Source organism: Mesoplodon mirus (assembly GCF_964341445.2).
Source record: "Mesoplodon mirus genome assembly, contig: HAP1_SCAFFOLD_1789, whole genome shotgun sequence".
NCBI classification, from domain to species: Eukaryota; Metazoa; Chordata; class Mammalia; order Artiodactyla; family Ziphiidae; genus Mesoplodon; species Mesoplodon mirus.
The window spans coordinates 3,143-20,713 of NW_028294503.1; the positions used below are offsets into that span (position 1 = coordinate 3,143).

At 54.1% G+C, this 17,571-nt stretch overlaps 1 pseudogene across 1 annotated transcript; it reads right to left on the bottom strand.

Annotated features, from left to right (window-relative positions):
- Positions 1-5,919: 5,919 nt before the first annotated feature.
- On the bottom strand, positions 5,920-14,325 carry LOC309798129 (phosphoethanolamine/phosphocholine phosphatase-like; annotated as a pseudogene). The gene is made up of 6 exons: positions 14,275-14,325; positions 13,968-14,017; positions 9,026-9,854; positions 8,138-8,276; positions 6,164-6,372; positions 5,920-6,071 (listed from the first exon to the last, which is right to left on the bottom strand). The product of its transcript is annotated as a phosphoethanolamine/phosphocholine phosphatase-like (transcript).
- Between the last annotated feature and the right edge of the window lie 3,246 nt (positions 14,326-17,571).

Below are 17,571 nucleotides of genomic sequence, written 5' to 3' on the forward strand. Positions count from 1 at the left end.
CACACGGCGAACTTTTTACACAATTCATTCAGGGGCTCTGATGCAACCTGGATTGACCACATCTACACCCACAGCTGGATGAGACATAAGGCTGGACACTTGGGGCTGAGAGGATTGGTGAGGTTGTGTGAGCAAATGCAGGCCATTTAAAGCAATAATGCATGCAACCCATTCCATGGGGCCCAACTCTCTGTGTTCAATGGAACCTTATTACAGCTAAAACATGTATGGGAAACCCAGAGGATGGGAAAACGTGTGATCTGGACAACTTTCTAAAACGCTCCTCCTTTTTCCTCTCCTTGTGCTCGGGTTCCCATTCCAGTCACTTTACTATTAATCTCCCCTCTTGGAGAGTCAGCGCATTTAACCTCCTGTTTCACACAGTTTGCAATTTGTGTGGAGGATGAAAGGGAAGGGGGGGAACCAATGAGACATTTGCTGTAAGCAGTGGGACGAACACATGTCACTCTAATTTCCCGTCACGAAGAAGAGTTAACCAAAGGCTCAGCGTGCCGCCCCAGAAACAGAATAGGGTCTGAAGTAATACTGCGGGTTTGCGGCCAGCTCACAAAGAAGCGAAATGATAAGTGGAGCTCAGATGCTCAGGAATTCGCAAACCTGCGGAGTTATAATGGACAACTACCTTCCAAAAATCTGTTGAGGGAAGGCAACGAGGAGGACTTGAAATCGAGGCAGGATGGCAGGAAACATATATCAGGAGGAAGATTGGAATCGCCTTTTAAGGATAGGCAATACTGCACAACTTCGACAATGATGCACTTGGCCAAAAATGGCGTATGCGTTATATCCTCAATATATTCAGGAATACAAACATTTGCCATTTTTGGCCAACCAAGCAGGTGGGCAATGCAAATCCGCACTAAAAAAAAGTCTCATTTCCAACCGGTCAAACAGAACATCCAAAAAAACTGTAAAAACTAGGAACGCAGCAGAGCCGTGTGGAACAGGGAGCCTTGTTATGATGATGGGACGGATGTAAATTGCCAAGAGCCACTCTGGACAAGTCCATGGTGTTTCCTAAAACATCTGAAAACTGAGCTACAGAGCCTAGGGTACTTCTACTAATGGGCGTATACATTGGGAAAACTGAATATCAAAAAGAAACAGCCACCCAAAAGTTTACGGCTCCACTGTTTACAGGAAAACCGACTTCGGTACAACTTAAATATCCCAGGAAAGAAAAAAGTGGATAAAGAAGTTGTGGTACTTATGTACTATGGGAAATCCCTCAGGCATGGAATCAATGTCATAAAGCCAGTAGCAACATAATGACTAGATTAAGGTACAATGATTCCAAGGGAAATAACTAAAACAGATAAAGAAACTTATCATAAAATATCACTTATGAAGGGAATGTAAACATGGCTACACATGAGCTGAATTAGAAAACAGAGTCTCACATTTAAGGAAAAAAAATTTATGCCTGCTTAAGGGGAAAGGTGAGGTGGGTTGATGCATAAAACCAGAGTTTGATATTAGCACAGATACAGTTCCATAAAACAAACCTGTAATATACAAGACCTACTCCTTGCTCAGTGAACTGGACTCAACATCCCCTATTCCCTGCAGATTAATATATCAGACTACTAAGAATCTTAATATCTATGTATTGATATGTCTCCGTAAAGGAATCAAGGGTGTACAGAGTGGCATAAACACGGCAGTGAAAATCAGCTCAACCCCATTATAAAAATAAATTTCAAACACAAAAACAGCGAAATCCTTACAGAATTCATTAAGGGGCTCTGATGCAATCTGGACTGACCACATCTACACCCACAGCTGGATGAGACATAAGGCTGGACACTTGGGGCTGAGACGATTGGTGAGGTTGTGTGAACAAATGCAGACCATTTAAAGCAATAATGCATGCAACCCGTACCCTAACCCCTAACCCTAACCCGTACCCTAACCCTAACCCATACCCTAACCCGTACCCTAACCCTAACCCGTACCCTAACCCTGATCCTAACCCCTACACTGACCCCTAACCCCTGACCCTGACCCTAACACTGACCCGTACCCTAACCCTAACCATAACCCTAACCCCTAACCCCTAACCCTAACTCGCTCTCCTCCTTCTAAGCCCTGTCCCAGCTGCGGGCTAACGGGCCACTGGAAGAGCGACTGCCCTACGACTGGCCCTATCTCAGCATCTCCACGCGGGGGGCGGGCCAACCCAACGGCATTACCACTCGAACTGCTGGGATTGGCTGACGACTGACGGCGCCCGGACTCGAAGACCCCCATCACCCTCACCGAGCCCAGGGTAACGCTACAGGTAGCGGGTAAGTCCATCTTATCTCTGGTGGACATGGGGGCTACCTATTCGGTCCTGCCTACTTATTCCGAGCCAGTTTCTCCTTCCTAAATCTCGGTCATGGGTATTGATGGCAAACCATCCTTCCCACTCCAGACCGGTCCACTCCCATGTCATATTGAAGGACTCCCTTTTACTCATTCCTTCTTAGTGATACCATCCTGCCCAGTTCCCTTGCTAGGCCGAGGTGTCCTTTTCCACTTAGGGGCCTCCCTCCAGCTGGTTAGACTTGACCCTAAGGTCCCCTCCTCCCAACTCCTGCTTCCTCTTCTCGGCCTGTCTCTAGAAGCCTCCCCCTCCTATCCCCCTCTTCCAATCACACTGAACCCCATCAATCCCCAAGTCTGGAATACTTCTAAGCCCATAATAGCAACACACCATTCCCCCGTCCTCATCCGCCTAAAGGACCCCTCCAAATTTCCATCAAGGTCCCAATTTCCCATCTCTGAGACTCACCTTAGGGGCCTACGACCTATTATCCCCAGACTCCTAAACCACGGACTCCTTATCCCCACTGACTCTCCCTGAAACACCCCCATTCTGCCTGTCCGCAAAGCCTCTGGGGATTATCGCCTGGTCCAGGACCTCCGACTAATCAATGAGGCCATAATTCCTCTCCACCCAGTAGTACCAAAGCCATACACCTTGCTCTCCCATATCCCCCCATCCACAACCCACTTTACGGTTCTGGATCTCAAATACGCCTTTTTCACTATCCCTCTAACATCCCGACTTCTATTTCCTCTTCGTCTTTACCTGGACGGATCCGGATACTCATACTTCCAGTCAGCTCACCTGGACAGTTCTTCCCCAGGGCTTCCGCTACACTCCTCACCTCTTCGGTCAGGCGCTGGCACGGGACCTCACTTCCTGCTCCCTTACCCCCAGCACACTCCTTCAATATGTACATGACCTCCTCCTTTGTAGCCCATCTCTCAGCCTCTCAAGACTACATACTGCAGATCTCCTCAATTACCTTGGCTCTCGCAGTTATCGGGTCTCCCCAGCCAAGGCTCAGTTATCTGTATCTTCTGTAACCTACCTGGGGCTCCACCTTACTCCCACCACAAAAGGTCTGACAGCCGATCGCACCCGGATTATCCGTGAACTCCAGCCTCCGGAAACAGCAGAACAAATTCTCTCCTTTTTGAGCCTTATAGGATTTTTCCGACACTGGATCCCTAACTTTGCTCTCCTCGCTAAACCCTTATATCTAGCCACTAAAGAAACCCCTCAAGGACCCCTCACCTCTCCTTCCGCTGTTACACAGGCCTTTCTCACCCTCCGTAGCGCTCTGATATCTTCTCCTCCCCTTTCTCTGCCCAACCCAAACCGACCTTTTCACCTTTTTGTGGATGAACGGGCCTCAATAGCCACTGGACTCCTTGCCCAGCCTGTAGGGCCTTCCTACCGCCCCGTGGCTTACCTACCCAAACAGCTAGACCCAACCATTCGGGGATGGCAACCATGCCTTCGGGCCCTAGCAGCAGCAGCCGAACTGACCAAACACTACAGATACTCAACCACACAGGAATAGGTAACATCTCTGACTGCTTTCTATGTGCCTCGCTTGGCCGTCCACCCTTGGCTGCTGTCCCACTCGACCAGCCCTTCAAATCTACTTCCTACACATCCCAAAACCCACCTTTTTCCCCGTTAAAAGTCCCTATATTCCTTGATTCAAAAAAATCTCACCATCTGTTACGGCAGCCGCCCAAATCTAGCTGATACTGGGTTTATTTGCAACCCATCCCTCACGGTAAACACGTCAATTGAAGCACCACCAGGTATGTTTTTGTGGTGCAATGGTTCCCTGACAAAAGAGATCAATTCTTCCTCCCCCTTCCCATGTATCCCCGTTACTCTCGTCCCACAACTCACACTGTATAGCCAAGACGAATTTTCCACGCTAATCACGCCGCCCTTTACCCGATGGAAAAGAGCTATCTTTCTTCCTCTGGTCGCAGGCATCTCTCTCGCCTCCTCCCTGGTCGCTGCAGGCCTCGGGGGGCGGGGGGGAGCTCTAACACATAGTGTTTCAACATCCCGCGACTTAGAACATAAACTCCAGCTAGCCATTGAAGGCTCCGCCGCCTCCATCTCCTCTCTCCAGTGCCAAATCACCTCCATAGCCCGAGTCGCTCTCCAGAATCGATGAGCCCTGGATCTCCTGACGACCGACAAAGGAGGTACCTGCCTCTTCCTACAGGAGGAATGCTGCTGTAAACGCCCTCCATCGCTTAAGAGAAGAACTCCAACGCAACCACCAACAGTCCGCCTCCCCAACTCCCGATTGGGGGCGATCCACCCTCTGTACCTGGCTAACACCAATCTGAGGCCCCTTAATTCTCATCTGTATCTTGCTCATGTTTGCCCCGTTTTCTTAGGTTCCTTCGCCGGCGCATGGAGGAAGTCTCTCGGGTGGCCACAAACCAAATGTTCCTCGGTCCTTACACCTTGCTTCCTACAGAAACCCCCACTGGTCTCCCCTAAGCCTCGAACCTCTGGTCGCCCGACTCCCCTTTCGACGCCCCCATTCAGCATGAAGTAGCCAGAGATCGGAACGCCGCCCCATTACACCAAAGATGTCGGGATGTAAGGCCAACTGGCCCGAGGCAGGGGAACGTAATCAGATTCACAGGTTGCATCAGACCGAAACTCTCCGGACCACCCAGTTCCAGAAACTGACCTGGAGACATTCCGGACCACCCAGTTCCAGGAACTGAGCTGGGGGCTTTCCACCCGGCCCAGCCTTCCCGCCTTTCGAGGGACGGGACTAGCGGTCCCAAGACTGATGGAACCGGCACCAGATAGTGCCACGACACCCGAAGAGACCACCAGATAAGGAATTCCCTGCGCCCTCCCAGGTTCACCACACCCCTTTCCCTTCTTCCCCTATAAAATCTTGCCCAGCCCTCGCCCGGGAGCGCCCCCTAATAAAGCTCACTTGAAACTTTCCTGTTTCGCGATGCCGTTTGTTAAGATCCGACCTTACACTTACACATCAAGAATGGCTATGAGCTGAATTTCTGCAAAACAAGACTATCCCGTGCAAAGAACAACCCAGTAGAGCTTTGTATCCCATCAGCTACAGGAAGAGAATGGCTGCCGGCTACTAAAAACCAGCAGCATTTACAACTTAACTCCCATGGCCTCTGCAGTGGTACGTCTGAGTTTTCTGTTTCTGCCCCTGTACCAAACAGCTCTGGTGTAATTTCGTCGTTCCTTCCTCCACCCACCCCCACCAACCCCTGTCCCCTGACCTGCGGTCCGCAGCCCTCCGCTCCGCGCTCGGATGCCGCTGGGGTGCCAGGGACCCACGGGACGGGTCGTTCCCAGCCGCCGGGCGCTGGCTCCCTAGACTCCCTCCGCTCCGCGCTCGGATGCCGCTGGGGTGCCTGGGACCCACGGGACGGGTCATTCCCAGCCGCCGGGCGCTGGCTCTCTAGACCCCCGCCGGCTCGCGTGGCGCCGAAGGCGAGGAGCCCCAAGGACGCCCCGCGCCAGGTGCTCTCTGGCCGGGACGCCCACTTCCGGGACACTCTCTTCCGGGAGAGGCGCGCAGACCGCCGCCTCGCTCAGGTGAGCCGCAGCCAATGCCGAGCAAGACCCGCCCGGGCGGCGCCGCGTCCGCGCGGCGCATCATGATCTCGGCGCTCCAGGCACGGGCGCCGGAACGCCCACTTCCGGGACACGCTCCTCCGGGAGAGGCGCACAGACCGCCGCCTCGCTCAGGTGACACGCAGCCAATGCCGAGCAACACCCGCCCCGTTAGGCGCAGCACGATCTCGGCGCTCCAGGCACGGGCGCCGGAACGCCCACTTCCGGGACACTCTCCTCCGGGAAAAGCGCGCAGAAAGCCGCCGCGCTCAGGTGACCCGCAGCCAATGCCGAGCAACACCCGCCCCGTTAGGCGCAGCACGATCTCGGCGCTCCAGGCACGGGCGCCGGGGGGCGGGCATCTCCTCTCCTGAGAGGCAGCTAGCGATGCCCCGGGGCGCGGGCCCCTGCGGCGCGGAGACCGCTCCAGGCTGGACTCACCGACACCAAAGCCGCCAGGAGGAGCGCTTGGCGGGACTCGGCAAACAACCCAATGTTTTAAATGGAAAAGGGACTTCAAAAGACCCTTCTCCAGATAAGACATACAAATTGTCAGCAAGCACATGAAGAGATGTTAATCGTCATTAGTCGTAATGAAATGCAAGTTAACACCACAACGCCGACCCCTCCACACACTAGAACGCCTACAATCAAGAAACCTAAAAATAACAAATGTTGGCCAAATTTAGAGAAACTGATACACAATTTTCCATAGGGAAAATGAATAAGTTCCGGAGGTGGATGCTGAGGCTATTTGTACAACAACGTGAATGTAGTTAATGCCACAGAACTGTATGCTCAAAATGATTTAAATGGTAAATGTTATGTGGGGGGGGGTTAACATAATTTAGCCCCTGCTTTATACCAGACCCCAGAGTCAAAGCTTCTCATCCATTTTCTCACTTTTACTTAACCTCCTACGATCTTCACACTCCCATTTAACAGACGAAGCTGAGCCTGAGAGGTTAAACTAAGTGACTTGCCCAAGGCTCACTCGCCAAAGTCTACACTGTTCAATGTTGCCGTATTTACTGAGCACCTACTAGAGCACCTACTGAGCAATACCTCCAGCACCTGCCAGAGACATTGTGGGAAGACCAGGATGAACGGGGGCTGAAAGCAGATTACAAAACATGGGTAGATCCTGGGGCCCTGCTCTCAAACACTGAAGTTTCTTGGAGTGGAGGGGATGGCCTTTGTCACCCTTATGGAGCCTTTTATTCCACCCCACCGCACCCCCAGAGAGGAGGGAAGCAGCTGGCCTGATACTGAATATTAGCTCAGCTGGGGAGGAGTCCTGGGGCTTTCAAGAAGGCATCTCCTGCCCCACTCCCTACATTGCCCCCTAGAGTCCAGTATGTGGGCACAAGCATCCCTATGGTGGGGCAGGAGGCACATCTCATGGCACCCCTCTCCTCCCGCCCTGCAGTAATGACACTGTACCCATACACCCACCAGAAGGACAATGAACTTTCCTTCTCTGAGGGAACCATTATCTGCATCACCCGCCACTACTCCAATGGCTGGTGTGAGGGCATCGGCTCAGAGGGGTCTGGATTCTTCCCCAGGAACTATACGCAGCCCAGCTGCTGACAGCCTGGGATCTCTGGGATGCTGACCCAAGCACCGCCTTGAGTGAGCCTCTTGAGTCCCACACCAAAGCCTGCTCAAGACTGGACCAGACCAGCACGCCTCCTGGGCTGTGAGCTGTGTCTGTTCCTTCCCCCCATTTCAGTGGGAAGGCGTCCTGGTAAAGACAGAGGAGGTACCCAGAGGCCTGCTGGACACAGGAAAGAACTGGAAGCCAAGGAGTTTGGTGACCTTACCCACAGGGGACCCTTACGCCATGGGTCTCCAGCTGCAAGTGCCAACTTTGAATAAAATTCTGATGACCTCCTGATGATTGCCCTGCAGGGCTAGCAGACCGAGGGACTGAAAGGCAACCCACTTGTAAGGCTCCCACTAGTTAAGCCTCCTCTGCCTGCCCTAAGCAGCAGTATCTCCCATCTCCTCGGTGCTCACTGAGCCCTCCACACTAGACCCCTGTGCCCCTCTGCGAAGGTGGGCCGCACCCTGCTCTTTTGCCTGTTGCCTGCTTTGTTATGTATTCAGTCTTGGTTCCCCAGGCTGGGCACTCCTCCAAGAGTGGGGACCAGCTCCCTCACTTAGGTGGGGCTCTCTGAGAGCAGAGCTCACCTCGCCCTCATCCCCCAGACGGCAGCGTGAGACACCTCGCTCACCTCCGCCCCTTCACCTCCTTCACAGCTCTGAAACTCCAGAAGAGGGAGGTGGGCCTTGGGTTTCCACTGGCTCTGCTTTACAGCATCATGGCTTTCTGTTCCATATGGGAGGAGGGGGACTCTAAAGGCCCAGTCAGTGGGGCGACTTTGGTTAAGTCCCTGCTTTCTTGCTGCATAGACGAGGCTGTGGTGCAAGGAGACATCTTCGGGCTCTGTGAGGTCCCTGGCTGGCCAGACCCGAGCCCCGGAACAGTGTGCTACCTCTTTCCACCAAGAGGAGGTGACTGTTCCCTCTAGCTTTTTATCCTGTGGGGATGCTAACAGGGTGGCGGGGCGGGGGGCAAGGAGTGTAGTGTAGAGTCACAGTACGTAAAGCAAGATCTAGGCCTGGGACCGTCGGCAGGGAGCACCTCTCTCTGTGGGGAGTCCGGTGCGGGGGAGGTCAGGGGGGTACATTTAGGGGCCTAGGTCCTCTGGACAGAAGACTAGAGGAGGGAGGCCACGCAGCCCAAGGCAACAGTTAACCACAACGTGGCGGGACATGTTCTTTCTCTACCCTGACAGGGAACTCCGTCCTCCCAACTGAGAGGACAAGGTTTGTGGAAACACTGCTGCCTGCTCAGATATGCGTGCCACGCTGCTGCGGCCAGACTCCAGAATTCGCTTGCAGTGGAACTGGGGGAGGCAGCTAAGCTCGGTTAACTGCACAGATGGGGACAGCTCCCAACTCCCTCCTCCAGTCCCCAAATGGACCAACCTGGGATTCCGGGAAATCCTGGAGGAATATACCAAAACGAAAGGGAAAGGGAGTAATAAAACTAGCTTTCTCTTTCCCGGCCCCCACCGCCCCAGCCCCTCCCCGCCCGGGTGGCCCCTGCAGGCCACGTCCTCAGCACCTGATGCAGGTGTAGGCGCACTTCGGTGGAGGTTTCCCAGGGCACCACCCTGGCGCAGAAGGACCTGGGCTCGGCCTTCTGCGCCTCCTGCATAAGGCGGTGCATGGGGTAGTGGCGGCGCGGGAAGGCCACGTCGCCGCCTGCCAGCAGCCCCATGGGGCAGAAGTCGTTGGCGCCGTCGCTCACGTAGAAAAGGTGCTCGAAGGCCACGCCGTCGTGGGGCTGCTCGCGCAGATAGTCGCTGAGCACCTTGTGCTGGCACATATTGGTGGGGCAGCGAGCGCATCTGTGCGCGTGGAAGGGCCACAGCGCCAGCAGCCCCCAAGGGTCGGGCCCCGACGGGTTGCTGAAGATGTGGCAGAACAGGCCGTGGTGGCCGGCGGTGCGCAGCGCACTCTCCACGCCAAAGGTGTTGGCGTCTGAGATGAGAATAACCTCAAAGCAGGCTCCCTGCTTGGCCACAAACTGCAACAGCTCGCCCGTACTGGGCGACAGGGGGATGGCCTCGTAGATGGCGCGCAAGTCCCGCGGCCGCACGCCCTGCTCGCCCAGGTACTGGAAGACGTGCTGCATGTACTCGTTGTAGAAGCCCTCGCGCTAGGTGGCACGCAGGCTCTCAGGCAGCCACTGGCCCGCCGCGGCACGCACACGATGGAGTCGTCGCTGTTTTCTTCCACGATAGTCTCGTCCAAGTCGAAGGTCAGGAGGAAGCGTGGCACGCCGGGCGCACCCATCTCGCTGTCCTCTACCAGATTTGTCCTGAGCGACCAAATCCTTCTGTGGTCACCAAAAAGAGTCCCTCAGAGGAAAGGGGGACAGGACCTCTGAGCTTCTCCTGCAGGGTGGGGAGCAGCGGCTGCGGAAGTCTGTCCCAGCTGAGTCTGGAGTGTCAAGAGTGGGGAGAGGGCCTAGCTGAGGTATTTGGGCGCAGGATGGAGCAAGGGGCGCTCACGGGAATTGGAGGGGACGCTGCGTCTTATCCATACCTGGATTTCTGGGCTCCGGCTCTCACGAGTCCTTCCAATCCAGAGGGTCTGTGAATGGTGTGCATCTGGGCCGTTCCCTCCACTTGCCCCCCATCCCCATGTTATGTATTTTTAACCACAATAAAAAAAAATGAGTGAAACACTGATAATACATGTTACAACATGGATAAACACTGAAAACATTCTAAGTCAAAGAAGTCATACTGAAAAGGCCACTCATATCACAACCATCTTGTGTGCTTTAAATCCATAGCAGTTTTGAAAATGAGGGGATAGGACTTCCCTGGTGGTCCAGTGGTTAAGACTCTGAGCTCCCAATGTAAGGGGCACAGGTTCGATCCTTGGTCAGGGAACTAAAATCCCGCGTGCACGGTAAGGACAAAAAATAAAATAAACGTCATTGACCTGGTTTGGATCATAGCATCATCCTTGAACCCATCAGAGCACCCATAGGATGGAACATGGGATTGGCTAAATGTGGATCATATGCCCATCTTCAAGGTGGGTGGAACGTAGCATCAGCCCTCTGGAACAGTTTGGACTGGAAACAGGTAAGAAGTTCCCAAAGGAAAGCTGAGGTTCTGGACTTTGGCATGAGAACAGATGCTGGATTGGGGAAAGTGGCAGATTCCACACCACTGACGGCCCACTGCACAGCTGTGGGATCTGAAGGCCAAGGAAGGAAGGGGCTGATTTAGGGTCAGGGGCTGCAGCCACCCATCCAGTGCTCTTGCTGTCCGTCCACAACAGCAAGAACCTCTTCCTCTTGCAAAAGGCACAGCCCTCCTTGATGTCTCTGGTGGCAAGAGCCCAGGAGTCACACCTGCCCCATGGCCACGTGACTCACCCATCCCCCAAGAACAATACTGCTCATTTATCCAGTCTCCTCCCTCCTTTACAAAGAGCAGAGACTAAATGCTATGGTGGTTAGGAAATTCTTGCTCAATGAAGCAGTGGGAGGCTCAAGGATTATGCCGTATCATGGAATCCATCATTGGCAGCTTTCAGAGACCACATGGGTGCACGTGGCTCTCCAAGACCATGCAGCCTCAGTGTGAAACTGTCCATTGGGTGGCCCAGTTGCTCCCGTATCTTTTGACTCTTAATGAGTATGAATATCAAAAGTTTGTTACAGCTGGAAGCCCAAAGGATTGCAAGGCCATGGTCTGCCGTATGGTTGTTGTGTCAGGGACACACTCAAACGTTTAGACGGTTATCACCTCGCTTGGCAGGCTATGAGCCTGTGAGAGGGAGGCCCTTTTCTCAACCACATGCATGTTAGTAACTGAAACATCCCAAAGGGCTGTCTGTGCTACCCAGGTAGCTGTTCAATTGCCCAGCAACAAAGTCAGCTCAGTAATTGGCCACAGGGGCTTGACAGGGACCAGACTGGCCTGAGCTGGAGGACCACAGATGACTGCCTGGATGGTCAGAGGTCAAGGGCTGTCCTGAGACTTGATGTCTATTGATGCCCACTCAGATGGGACAAAGGATGCCTGCAGTCTCAGGAGGGCCCCACCAGCCCTCAGGAGGCAGCACCTGGGGGCTGGTAAGTCGCTGCACCAAGTTCTGTATAAATTCATAACATGACCATGGAGTGAGCTCAGTCAGGCCTCTGCTGGACCCGGGCTGCCCAGGCCAAGTGGGGCCAGCACTACTCTCTCCAGTTCAGATGGTAGGAGGAAGCCCTGTGGGCTTCTGAGGCCCTAACAGCCATTGACTGAGGTTGAGTTGGATTTGAAACAGTCAGTGACCCGAGCAGACGTTTCGTTCTTCTGCTCTCAGGTTCCAGGACGGGGGTAGATAACCAGCAGCCCAGGTGAACCCCCACTCGTGAGTGACCCCGGGCAAGTCCTGTCCATCCTACAGGACTCAGAGGTGTGGGGTTAGGGGGGCCGTGGACCAGTTGTGCTTAACACTAACCCACTAACCCTAACGCCCAAATCTCTACTGTTCACTCCCTAACCCTAACCTCCTAATCTCTAATCCTAAACCCTAAGGCTCCTAACCCCTAGCCCCTAGATACTCGACCTTGACCTGTAAACTCCTAACCCTTACCCTGACCATGACTCAGACCATTTAACCTGACCCTCTAACCCTGACCCTCTAGCCTGCATCCTTTAACTGTAATGCCTCAAAACCTGGGCTCAGCTGAGTGGCTCCATCCAGAGGTGAAGCAGGACCTGTCTTTGGGCCCCCACTGCCTCTGCCCTCTCCTCCCCACAGGAACCAGAAAGCCCTGGGTTGTTGGACTCTCCTGACCAGAGGGGCAGCTGCTCCTGGTCTACCTGCGCCCACACCCCCCTCCTCTGGGGCCCTTGGCCTCTGGACTGTCTGACCTTCAGTCCACCTTCAAGAGCCCGGAGACAAATCCAGGTGAGACGCCTGCTTCATTGGCACAGGCGGGACCTGGTCCCCATCCTCACAGCCCGGCCAGAAACCTTTGTGCACACTGTGTCATGAGGCTGCCTGTCCCCAGCCAGCTGGAGGGGTCGGGAGTCAGATTGGGAACCGAAGTGTCCTTGAGGTTGGAGTGTGGGCAGGACAGGGCAGGAGGGGCGAGAGGTGAGGTGTCATCACTCCCAAACCAGGCAGGGAGTGTGTGCTGTGTTTGCATTTCGGGCAGGGAAGAGTATGTCAGATGGAGGCTCTGAAGCAGCACACCTTGCAGGCCGACCTACCAGGGCAGTTCTTCCCTAAGCCGACGGGTGGCGCAAGACAACGCAACACACTGTACATGTATCCTTATAATGAACCTGGAAACTGGAAAGGAAACGTCACAGGTCATGGCAACCGAGACACGAGGAGCCCATCCCGCCCGCCCAGCCTTGCGCAGTCTGCAGGTGGAGCCGGGGTAGGATGGACAGGCAGCTCCCGGCTGGGGCCTGGGCCGGAGAGCCCCAGGAGGCATGGCAACCCGCAGACAATTTCCAGAGCCCACTGAAGCCGGGAGACGTTCCCTACAGAACAGCCTCGGGCCTTGTGTGTCCACCCTGCACACAGCACGACCCCGTCGACCCCTGGGCCTCATTCACGGCTGTCTGGCCACCCCTCCCCTCACTCCCTGAGTGCCTGAGCCCCCAGGGCCCCCTTGGCCGAGCCTTCTCTGCACACCTGGCTCTCCTGACCATCCCTGCCTCTCTGAGCACACCGTGTCCTTCCCTGGGGTCTGTGGGTCTGGCTAAGGGTTCCCCCTTGACCCCGGGTAGGCACCCCAGCCAACGCTGACGCTTGCCTTTCCTGCAAGATGGCCCCCTCAGTCTCACCAACTCCAAACTGTGTTGCGTTTACTTCTGGGAAAGAGGGAATGAAGAGGAAGCCCCATTCCGGCCTCACACAAGGTGCGTGCTAATCTTGTGGACCCAAGGGACCACCACAAAGAGGCTGGAAGCCTGGCAGAGGCACAGCCTCCACCGTCACCCCTGTTCCTTGGCCCATCTCCTCTCTTCTGCCATCAAACCCCTCAGCCGCCACCAGAGGAAATGTGTGGGCCTGATCCTGTCACTCTCGTTCCAAAACTGTTCTGTCTGTCTATAAAACGAAGTCAAAGCTAGCTGTCTGGCCACCCTTGCAGCCCCTCTGCGATGCGTCCTCCCCGCGAGCCAGGCACCCAGCCCCTTCCCCTGCCCCCTGCCCCCACCCTCCTCTAGAGCGAGCTCCATCCATCCCGCTCCTTCAGTTCAGCTCAGCTGCCACCTCCGCTGACCCACCAGCCAGAGGTAACCTCTCCCTCCGCAGACACACCTGGCCTGCAGCTTCTCTGCCCCATGCCCGGCTGGGCTGAGCAGAGCTGAGAGCATGCGCCTGCTTCACTGTGGACCCCAGGCCCCAGCACATGGCACAGGCTCAGGGATGTTTACTGGACAGATGGATGACCGTGAGGATGAGCAGGCATATCACTCACGGTAGCGGGTAGTGGTCCTCCTTTTGAGTCTCTACACTTTCCACAAAGTGCTGAGGCAACAGCAAAAGGGAGGGTGGGGGAAGGTGGCACCAGAAAGCAACAACTCCATGCCTTCCTCAACCCCCCACAGCACGCATGTGTACACACATATGTGCACGTACATGCCCAAGCATACCGGCATTCACACACGTACACACACACATGAAAAGATGGACTGCAGTCACACACAGGCACACAATCACACGTGCTGCGCATGCAAAAACACGTGCATACACACATGTGCCTGCCTGCACATAAACACACTCACATGCACTTGGATGTACACAGACCTGTGCACAGAGAGCACACACATGCACATGCTTGCGCACACTCACATAATACACACACATACACACAAAAGCTCAGGAAATTTCATAAAGTTTTTTTTTCTTTCAGCCTCCCCAAGAACGAGGAGACAGCAGATGGTCCCTGGGAACTAAAGATGGTCACGGCCCTGCATCTGTCACTGAGGCTAGTTGAAGGCTCAAGCATGCTCTGCCCTGCCCAGTCGTGGGGTACAGACCCAGCCTGCTCAGCTGCCTCAGCCGAGCCTTCCGCTGCCCCAGCCACTCGTGGGAGAAGCAAGTCTGTCAGTTGCAGGTCATGTCTGTGCTACTTCATGACAGGAGGTCTTGTGTTATCTTGCATGGTATCTTGCTGTGGGCTGAGGCTTACATTTTGCTATCTACTCTTCCATAAGCACTTCACCATATTCCTGAATGCCTATGCCCTCCAGAGGCCCCAGTTCTAGAACCCTGGAGTTGGGAAACAGTCAGCCGTCTCTGTGCACAATCACAAAGCTGCAGTCTGACCCAAGTCCACTTCTTCTATGTCTTAATGCTGCTCCACCTGGGGCTGATTGCAGAGGTACTGGGTCTACAGTCCATGAAGATCTGGGAGACATGATCCCCCTCTCGCAGGCCTGCACGGATTTGCCTTTGCCTGTTAGTCCAAGTCATGCTCTATACAACATCTCTGTTTTTCTCCTCTAGAAAAAAATATTCCCAGAAGCAGCAGCATCTCTTTAGACCACAGTCAGGATGACCCTCCTGGAATGAGCCTCAATCCTACCTCAACTGGACTCTCTCCTGCCCTCTGCCTGACAAGGACCAGACCTTGATGTGGTCAGTCTCCCCTCCAGTCTGACTGGGCCTTCCTCACCAGAGAACCCAGGAATACCCCCTGAGCCTGTGGACTCAAGCACGTGCTGTGGGAAAATGTACTGATGCATAAAAAAAATGATAGGACTCTCCAAGACCATAAAAAATCACACACAACACAAACCATAAATAACCGCCAGGCTTGTTCTACACTGTGTGAAAACTGTCAATTTTTCACTACACTGGAACATACTCAGAGATGCTCTGGGCCTGGAAGAGCCCCAGGGCCCTGGTGCTGCCCAGACTGGAAAGGGCCTCACAAAGCACCTTCTGGATCCTAACTGTGGTGGGATGGGGGATCCAGGGAGACTGCATAAGAAGTGGGTACGGGAGCCCAGCCAAGCTCCCCAGCTTCTGGTGCCTGGAGGGTCAGAAAGTTCCAGAGTATTCCCCTTGCTGAACTTGGATTCAGAGTCCCAGGTGCTCTGTGGGCAGCAGGATCCTCCCATGAGGACACTGACCATCTCCTCCAGGCCTCTACCACACAAAGGGTGACCAAACACAGAGCTGTGCCACAGGGACGCGGGAAGGCCAGGGAGCCTGAGGGAGAGGAGGCGGGAAGCGGCAGCACCCCAGTTGCATGGTCTTCTCGTCCCCGTGGAGTGCTGCCCTGGTGCACAGTTCACTCCCGGGCTCACCATGAGTGACGCGCTGAGCAGGCCTTAGTCTTACCGATGGCCAGATCTCTCGGGCCCTCTGCATCCTGTGTTTTGCTGCAGACAGTACACCCTTAGTAACTGCTCAAGTCACGGATCGAGAGGGTCAATGAACGAATGAGCAAGGGAATGAGTGAGTGATGAAGGAACAGAAAAGTGGGCAGATGGTGGATCCGCGCTGCCGTGCTGACCCCGAGAACGAAATGTCACAGGTGAGCAAGACTCTCCCATGAAACACAGTCTCCACTGCCTCTTGAACCCAAGCCACTCCCTTCAGGACACCCTTGCTCCACACCCTAAACTGCACCCTAGCCCTAGCCCATACCCTAACCCTAACCCGTAGCCGTACCCTAGCCCATAGCCGAATCCTAAAACTAAGGCATACCATAACCTAACCCATACCCTAACCCTAACCCGTACGCTAAAACTAAACCCTAACCGAACCCATACCCTAACCCTAACCCGTAGGCTAAAACTAAACCATAAGCAAACCCATACCCTAACCCTAACCTAACCCTAACCTAAACCTAACCCTGAACCTGACCCTAACCCCTAACCCTAACCCTAAACCTAACCCAACACTAACCCTAACCCTAACCCTAACCCTAACCCTAACCCTAACCCGTAACCCTAACCCTAACCCTAACCCTAAAACTACCTGTAACGCTACCCTAACACTCACCTTTACCATAAACCTTACCCGTTCGCTAACCCTAACCCTAACACTAAACACTAAACACTAACCCTAACCCGACCCTGACCCTGACCCTAACCCATACCCCAACACTAACCCGTGCCCTAATCTTAAACTGTACCCTAACCTGTATCCTAACTCTAATCCATACCCTAAGCCTAACCTGTACCCGAACAGATACCCTAAGCCTAAGCCGTAGCCATACCCTAACCTGTACCGTCACCCGTATGCTAACCCTAAGCCAACCCTCTTACCCTAACCCTCACTGTAACCCTTAAACCCTAACCCCAAAACCCTAGTCTTGACCCTGACCCTGACCCTAACCCTAAACCCTAACTCTGAAAGCCTGGAACCCTAAAACCCTAAAACCCTAAACCTAACCCTAAATCCTAAACCTTAATCCCTAACCCTAAACCTAACCCTACCCCAACCCTAACCCTAACTAACCCTACCCATAACTAACACTAACGCTAACCCTAAGCCTAACCCTAAACCTCTAACCCAAAACCTCTATCCATAACCCTAACCCTAACCCTAACCCTAACCCTAACTCTAACCTAACAAAAGCACCGATGCTACTCCTATCTCAGGCCCTGACACTGTCCCTATATAAAGACTTGCTGCTGTCAATATCTATATCCTGACACAATTCTAAGCTTATATCCTGACCCATCTCTTACTGAAGTCCTGAAACTCTCCCTAAGTGAACCTTGACGCTGTCCCTAAGTGAGGCCCCGAGGCTGTCCGTAACAGACACCCCGATAATATCTTTAACCAACAACCTGATGCTGATCCCACAGAGGCAATTGTGCTGCTCCTAAGCCTTTCCCGGACACTGTCCCTAGATAAGGCCCTGACGCTGCTTCTAAATAAGGCCCTGATGCTCTGAGTACCTAAAGCCCTCAAACTATCCCTTGCTCATTTACTGACATTATCCCTAGCCCTTAACCTGACTCGATCCATAGCTAATGTCCTGCCTCTGATCCTACCTGAAGCCCTAATGCTGTCCCTAACTAAGGCCCTGACTAGTCCTAACTCAGGCCCTGACACGATAC